This window comes from Lathyrus oleraceus, chromosome 6 (genome assembly GCF_024323335.1).
Source record: "Lathyrus oleraceus cultivar Zhongwan6 chromosome 6, CAAS_Psat_ZW6_1.0, whole genome shotgun sequence".
In the NCBI taxonomy this organism is placed as follows: domain Eukaryota; kingdom Viridiplantae; phylum Streptophyta; class Magnoliopsida; order Fabales; family Fabaceae; genus Lathyrus; species Lathyrus oleraceus.
The window spans coordinates 503,397,900-503,403,899 of NC_066584.1; positions in this window are offsets into that span (position 1 = coordinate 503,397,900).

Below are 6,000 nucleotides of genomic sequence, written 5' to 3' on the forward strand. Positions count from 1 at the left end.
CATGAATAAGAATGTGTCACTAGCTAGGTTCAAAAAATGATAGGCAGCAAGGAAAAATATGAATCAAATCGAAAGTGGATTGTAAAAAATCCACAAAAATTCACAGAGGATGTTAACATGTCAAACAAGCTTCATGCAAAAATTCAAGGCCATTGGCCAGAGGGAAGCATGGTAAACAATTAGGGGAATATAGCCTATCAAACTATGTCACATATTTGCACATCCAAATTCAATAATTCATATATAATAAACCATAGGCTCAAAAATTATGAAACCTATGTCAAAAAATCCAGAAGAATGTCAAGAATCAATATCTCAATTTTCATTTAATTCGGATATAGCATGTGGTTTCTACAATTAAAATGGTAAAGTATATGGAAATATGTACACCTTAAGAACATTCTATGGCAATTTATTTTTTCACCAAGCACATATTTGTTTTTGATTTTTATAAAATAATAGGGAAAAAAAATATGATCAACAAAAAAATCCCAGCATTTTTTGGATTGTTTTTGAGTATTATATGAATTTTTTAAGCTTTAAAATAATTATTTAATATTTATTTAGAATTAAATTTAGGATTTATTAATTAAATTATGAGGCAATGGCAAAGTTGTAAAACTTAAAGTCACAGCCAAAACGGCGCGTTTCGAATAGATGGCGTGGACGGTGGAGATTGAATCTGGCCAGCGGAAACACGAGACGGAATTGAGAAACGCGATCGGGAAGATCCACGAAGCATTTTCCAGAAAGTTATTGAATGTTCTTCGTCTTCATCAATGGTTCGCCGCTGCAGATTTCCAGGTTTCGGCCAAACGCGATGAAAACGCATGATGCACATACCGGTCGAACCGGTTTCGCGTCACGATCACGAATATGGAAGCCAATTTGTCTATAACCTACTATACAGGACGAATCGAAGAGAAGAACGAACGGCATCGAAACTCAAAATGCGAACAACTCACTCAATTTACAGCGAAATCTTAATCTACAAGTTGATATGCAATCTACAAGGAATAATCTACAACATCCCTAACTCAATTTGGACAACTACAAGATTCGATTCCCAACCTTCTTGAGTGCAGTACCGGCGGAACCGTGCGATCGAGCTCCAAAACGTGAAACAGATGCAAGAGGTTGCTTCAGGATGAGTATGATGACATTCTTGCAGCTCGAAAATCTCCGGATTGAACAAATTCTTGGACTGTTATAGGATATGCAGGTTGATTCTACAATGGCGATTTGTGGATGGTTCTTGAGTTTTACCTGCAAACAGAAAATCCAGCACTAGTATAGAAGACAAATTCAACAAGATATTGCTGCAAGATCCCTGAAATTGGTGAATTCAAGCCAAAAATGTTGTGAAAATTTTGAGAGGAATGAGAGGATTTTTAGATTTTGGTGTTTTGATTTTCTGTTATGAATGATGAAATTGTGATTAGTGAATGAAGCTTATATGTGCAATTTTGGATTTTTAGGCTCTTGATCATTAGAAGCTTCTTACAGCAAATTAACACTTTGAGCAAACCACAAATATCATTTGGGAGCTGTTGGTATAGGCCTTATTTTCAAATTCCCCATATTTTCAAATTTGGACCATTTTGCCCCTCTCTTTAATTAGTCCACTTCAAAAATGAGCTTTTGCATTGAGCCTTTTCCAAGAAATCCAATTATGCACCATTGAAGTACATATTAAATGGAGTTTGTGCATATAAAGAACTTGCAATTTGGACAATCCATGTGGTAGTCATGGCCTCCTGATTACGGGTCTTTTTTGAAATTCACTGAGCCATATCTTGCAAACCATAAATGGGATTTTCAAGTTCTTGGACTTTTTGGAAAGGTGAGATTAAGATATTCAACTTTCATGTTGGACAAATTTTGATTTGAAGCTTTTATCATGACTTTATCTTGAAGGGAAAAACTTTCCATTTTGGGCAGCTGAGATTTACAGGTCATTTCCATTTTGGGAAACTTTTTATCTGACTTCAAATCCTTCAACCTTGATCTTCGAAATATCAAATGAGACTTGTATGGACATGAATGAGGTCTTTCTAACCATCTCACACCTTCCAAATCCTGATTAAATGCACAGTTGACCACAGTTGACTTTTCTTGACTGGGCCATGTTCTGATGAATTTCAAGCCTCTTTCACATGAGATCTTGATTCCAAATGATACCACAAGTTATATGAACTCTTTATGAATGATCACGGTGTCCAAATTCTTCAAGAATGGCCACCATCTATTGCTCAATGCCTGATTTAACTGATTTGACCTAGCTAGCTTCATCTGCAAGCAACATGGTTAGGTGACAATATTTTTGTACTTTTGGTTAGTAAACATATGAAAAGCAATGATATACAAATGCAATACATGCTTGGTGATCAAGAACCACACTCGCAAGGTATCCCACCCACTAGGAGGGCAGCTAAGGTATGCAAAGATCCTTGAGGCCATGATATGATATGATATGGGCCATGAGGGATCTTAGGGCCAAAATTGGGGTCTTACAGATGCCCCTATTTAAGGTCATTCTAGCCGGAGAAGTGAAGTTTAGAAATCTTCATCTCGACGCGGTAGAATGGACTTAAATAATAGTAATGAGACAAATTTTGGTCCCTAAGAGACCTCATGATGCAGATGTATGCATGCAAAAGCAAATTCTGTGGGGAATATATGGTTCACACAGAAGAAAAGACGATCCATCAGAGTAATACACTCACCAGGAACAGAGACTCTAACAAGACTCTTATTGGGACTCTTACAGGGGATAGTAAAGGAAAAATGCGTGAGCAGGACACGACTTTGATTAGGGATAACAGACATCGGACTGGAGAACTTGCTGGGGAAGCAAAGGACTCACACCGGGGAATAAAGAATTCCAGAGGAAAATAAATCCGCAGGAAAGACATAAGCTGACTCAAATTATCCACAAAGGATACTTCGGATAAAAATCCGGACTCGGACCAGGAAAAGATTCACAAAGAACCTCCCTGCCGGGAAATGCATATACTGGGGGAAACGCCCATATAGCAAAGGGTAAAAATCACCAAAGGAAACTCCGCAGGGGAATGTCTAACAACGAGACTCTCCTGGGAAAGCAACAGGAAGCGAGGTGTTACCGGTATGAGGGTAACAAACTCAGGAAGAATGAATATCTAAGACCGGTATAAGGGTGAGAGATATCAATCAACCAACATCTGAGAAAGACCTACAAAGGGTATAAAACTCAGGAAAATCTGACTCCACAAGGGACCAAGGTCATAATAGGGAGTAGAAAGGAAGGAACACCAGGGATACCGAGGTATATAATAGGTGACCGACCAAAAAAAGTGAATTGGTATATATGCCAAGACACTCATCATCCGAAGGGAGGGCTTGAAAAAGCAAAATCGACTTACAGGATGGACATTCGAATCCACAACAAGAAAACGAATCTTACTCGACTGGGGACACAAACCCGAAGAGTGCATGAGATACAATATCCATTACCGGCAGACCGTGGATAGAAATACTCGCATGAGATATATTATCTATTACCGTCAGAACGTAGATAATAAACTCGCATGGTAAGAAACACCAGAGATACCGAGGTATATAATAGGTGATCTACCGAAAACGTGAATTGGTATATATGCCAAAACACACATCCGAAACACAAACAGGTTTAAAGGATGGATATTCGATTCTACAACGAATACGAATCTTGCTCAGCTGGGGAAAATCAACAAAGGATTCCAACTAAAGAGCGCATGAGACATATTATTCATTACCGGCAGACCGTGAATAATATACTCGAAAGGAAAAGACACCAGAGATACCGGAGTATATAATAGGTGACTAACCAAAGAGACAATTCGTTACCAAGCATCCGGGTAAACGAGAGACAACTCAAAGAGATAAATTGCAAGCATCCGGCAATTATCTGACAACAAGGAAGAATATTCGACTCCGCAAAGGGAAATAACGAATCTTACTCGACCAGGGAAACACAAAAGGCTTCAACTGAAGAGTGCATGAGATATATTATCCATTACCGTCAGAACGTGGATAGTATACTCGCATGGAAGATTATCCGCAACCGGTATAAGGGTTAATAAAGGATAAATCGTCCGAAGAGGGAGGCATCGGGATACCAACAGGCATATAATGATAACCAATCAAAGGGGGTAACAACATTACCAACAAAAAGGTAAGTGAAAGACTCACTGGGGATAAATTGCAAGCATCCGGCAATTATCCGCAAAAGCTGGGGATACATTGATAAACAACCAATGATCCGGGGAACAAATCACTAGCAAACGGTGAAAGGACCCACTGGCGACTTCAAAAAGGATAACATTGCGAGCATCCGGCAATGATCCAGAAGACTGCTGGGAATACAAGTGCTTACTCAAGAGCAACTACCCAAGGCAGGGAGGAATATCAACATCGAATATTGAATGAAGATAACCACAAAGGGGATTAGGGTTTATATCTACCGAGTACGGGGCAGAAGACCAAAATCTGGCTGAGAAAACAAGGGGTTTAACAATACCGACTACTGGGTAAGAAACCAAAGACTCAGCTGAGGATAAAATTGCTAGCAACCGGCAATTATCCACATGTATCATAAGATACAACTCCGCTGGAGCGACAAAATCACAGCGACATAGGATTTACAACTACCGAATACGGGGTAGAAGACCACAAATTCCACTGGGGATATAAATCACCACTGGGAACAAACTCTGTTTGGGATAACACCACAACAACAGAAAATCCACCATCAGCCAGACCGAACCACAAAGGTTACCGCTGCTAGGGGAAAAGAGATAGGACTTACGACTACCGGTATGAGGGCAGTGGCCAACACTCTGATGAGGATAACAAGATTAGGGTTTAATATCAAACCACTAACTCTGCGTGGGGATAGAATAAATCACGAATCCGCACGGGAAACCAAAGATGAGGTTTAACAACCACAAACTCTGCTGGAGAGTAACAAAATAGGATTTACGACTACCCACATTAGGCAGAAAACCAACAAACTCTTGCCGAGGAATAAAAGGTATATAACCACCAATTCCGATAAAAGGGCAAGGAAAATAGGACTTACAACTACCGGTATAAGGGTAGAGGCCAAATCAACTCTTGTTGAGGAATGAAAGGTGTATAACCACAAATTCCGCCAAGAGGAAAGGAACAATAGGACTTACAACTACCGGTATGAGGGTAGAGGCCCGAAAATTCCGCTGGGGATATAAATCACCACAGGGAAGCACAAGAAACAGACGACAAACGTCAAATTCGGGAAAGATCCGAAAAGACATACTGAATCAAGACACGTCCTAACGAGGAAATAACTCAAATAGGAACATCCATCCCAATATATGTGTTGGGAGGAAACGGAAGCAACCGTCATCCACGAGGAAATATCTCAGTGGGGAACTGCAGAAGGACAGACAGACACTTTCTGCTTATGGGGCTGACTCTATATGGAGAGATTTAACCACCCGACATCCGCTTGGGGAGATCTGTGAGGAGATCTATACCATAGCAGGGAATAACAAACAAAGGATATATGGCAAAAAATGCAACATGAATATCTGAATGTTTTATGAATATGCATGAATATGTTTGATGAATGCTGACAAAACAGACACTTCTAACACAACAGGTCCAGGAATCAAACGCCCGGTATTACACTTCCAGGGGAAAACCAACTGGAAAGCCAATCTGCTGGAGATCCGCATGCTATAAAGCAAGGATCTGCAGGTACTGCTGGAAAGCAGAAGCAAAAGAAACAGAGACATCCGGTGAATACCAAATCTCTGAGCAACGGATCAGCGAAACATCCCAACTAGAGCACAGAAAGTCACAACGGGCAAACAGCCACCAAGACAAATCTGTTGGGGAACAAGAGAAAACCTCAAAGTCCTGCAGGGGATCTTAGCAAACACTGCTGTGGAAAGGATCCAACATAACTCCATTGGGGAACAACCCACTGCGGGAGCA